Genomic DNA, 3,015 nt, shown 5'->3' with positions numbered 1-3,015 from the left:
AACACCATAGGGATCATTAGAACCAGCTGTCAGAACTGATGCCGCAATGAAGAATCTACCATGCTGCAAAATCTAAACAGTGCAACCATCCCTCCATGCCATTGCCAAACCCCCTGATAATCCATCCGGATCCACAATAAACCATTCCTTGAAACCACAAGATCTTAATTTTCCTTCAACTTGTCGAGATTGATTTTTTGTTTCACAGATAAAACCAACCTCGGGGGAGTAGGATTTGCAAATCCCTTTAAGATTGTGGATTATCAGGGGTCTCCCCAAACCCCGACAATTCCACGAGAGCAGTTTCATATTTCTTTGGGTGCCACTTGAAGGCTGGCACCCTCCACCGTCATAGCATCAGAGACAATATCATTGAGACAAATTTTCTTTGAAATTTCTTCAGTACCATTACCTCCACTCCTCCGTTTGAAACCTATCACAGACTTTCTGGCAAGTTGTTTCAGGTTTGGCTTTTTCTTCTTCTTTTTAAGCTTGGATATGACGTTGTTATTGTGTTGGACATTATTCATGGGATAGGATATCTCCAATAAAGCATTAGAAGAAGAATTAGTATCAGTAGTCGTACCTGTGTTTTCTGATTCACCCTCATTTTCTTCTCTAGAACCCGAATTGGCAGCAATTTTTTCATTATTCTATTTTTTCTGATCATCTTGCACACATATTTTTGAGAAACTATCAAAAAGCCAAGCAGGTGGAGATTTTTTCTTCGGTTGAGCTGGAATAGAACCATCCCGAGGTTGGTTAGGATTGAAGGAAGCTCTCTTTTCAGTTAAACGCCTACCGACTTGATCTGCCTTAAGCCATTCACCAACTTTATCTTCCTTGATATTGTTTTGGGCAGAATCATCAATAAAACATTGGCAGTTCTTAGATTCATGCCCCAATTTTGCACAATAAATACAGAACACACCTATACGTTCATACCGTACTCCAATTTCCAGCATTTTCTGATTAGGATCAAGCAGTTTCAGTGTATCCCTCACTCTTTTATCACCGTTCAGTTCCACTTTAGCCTTCACTATGCGTGTATCTTTGCCTCTAACTTCAAATAGAGCAACATCTTCAATTTGACCAAGTCTCCCACCCAATTTTCGTCCAACCTCAAGTGTTTTGTATTGTTCAGGCAATCCCCAAAATTGTGCCCATACAGGAAAAGAAGAGATGTGATTATCCTTCATGTTTATTGACTGCTTCCATCTGCGAACATGAATGACAAAACTCTTGAATAACCAAGGTGAACCTCTCTCAATTTGAGTCACATCAGAGTCATTCTCAAAGAAGAAAAATTGAAACTGGTTCCTGGATTTTTTGACTACTCTGAATCCTTCTGGTTTATTCCATATTGCATAGAGAGCTCCTTCCATGGTACCTACGGAAAAGATCCGATCTGAGAAAATTCTTCCAGAAGAAACATCTTCATAAGCTAAAACGATCAAGTCATCCTCCTGATCACTATCAATTATATGAGAGTTTTGTGTCTCTGATTTGTTGCTCATGGTATAGAGAAAAACAGAATTGGTATATTTCAGAGAGAAATAAGATATATGGAATGGGTGAATTAGAAAACGAAATAAATTAAAAGAGGAATGAATTGGGAGAGAAAACGAAAATTAGGGAACTAAGTGGAAAAGAAATTAAGAGAAGAAAGTAGAAGAAAGACTTTGACGAAGAAAAGACAAAGAAAGGTGTAACAATGGAGGCGGCGCAGTGAAACCCTAGCAGAGCGTAAACGAACTCATGGGGCGCTGGATGAGGAGTACGTACTCCCGCTAAAAATTGGATAAAGTAATTAATGATATCTTACTTTTTTCATACAATACTCTTTTGTCCATTTTTAATAGCTCATGAGTATTTTTTAATAAATTCTTTTAATAAATTTATTTAAATTATACTACAAAAAATATTTTATCCTATGCAAAAAAATTTAAAAAAAATAGCTTAAAAAATGTTAGGAGTACTATAAAAATTTGTAATGTTCTAATAACTTAGGTAAATACATGCATGTAATCAAATTTTAAATAAAATACTCTACAGTCAATAATAATTTAGAAATGAAAGAAAATATTTTATTCCATACAAAACAATTAAAAAAATTTATTCTAATACAAAATAATTTTTAAAAAATGACTTAAAAGATGTTATGAGTACTATAAAAGTTTGTAATATTCTAGTGATTTAGGTAAATACATGATAAAAATATTTTTTCTTTAAGATCTAAATTATTATTGACTATGTAGAGTATTTCTTTAATGTCCTAAGTCATTAGGATATTAAAAATTTTTATAGTACTCCTAAATTATATGGTGATTCGAATTATACTCTATATAAAAATTTGTAAAAATTTTTATAGTACTCCTAAATTATATGGTGATTCGAATTATACTCTATATAAAAATTTGTAATATCCTAATGACTTATGACATTAAAGAAATACTCTACATAGTCAATAATAATTTAGAAATTAAAAAAATATTTTTATCATGTATTTACCTAAATCACTAGAATATTACAAACTTTTATAGTACTCATAACATCTTTTAAGCTATTTTTTTAAAATTATTTTGTATAGAATAAAATATTTTTTTAATTGTTTTATATGGAATAAAATATTTTTTTTAAATTATTAATTTTTTTAATAAATTTTTAAATAAAATTCTTTTAATAAATTATTAATTTTTTAATAGCATAGGAATTATGTGTGTGTAATTCGAACCCACCTAGTTCGAATTATTGTGTGCGTGTGTTTGTGTATAATTCGAACTCACCTGATTTAAATTATGTAGAAATAGAGTTCGAATTTAACTAGTTCGAACTACATATAAACTTGTATTGATGAATTCATGAAGTAATTTTTATTTTAGCTGATTTGTGTAATTTTAGTCTGTCATTGACTTATATATATTTCTTACCCAAAAAAATTGTATATTATATTCCAGATGTTGAGTAAGTTTATTCCTTCTTTTTTCATACAACAAAGCCTTCCATAAACGGATG

This window comes from Arachis ipaensis, chromosome B08 (genome assembly GCF_000816755.2).
Source record: "Arachis ipaensis cultivar K30076 chromosome B08, Araip1.1, whole genome shotgun sequence".
Taxonomy (NCBI): domain Eukaryota; kingdom Viridiplantae; phylum Streptophyta; class Magnoliopsida; order Fabales; family Fabaceae; genus Arachis; species Arachis ipaensis.
Note: the sequence above shows the minus strand (reverse complement) of the source record.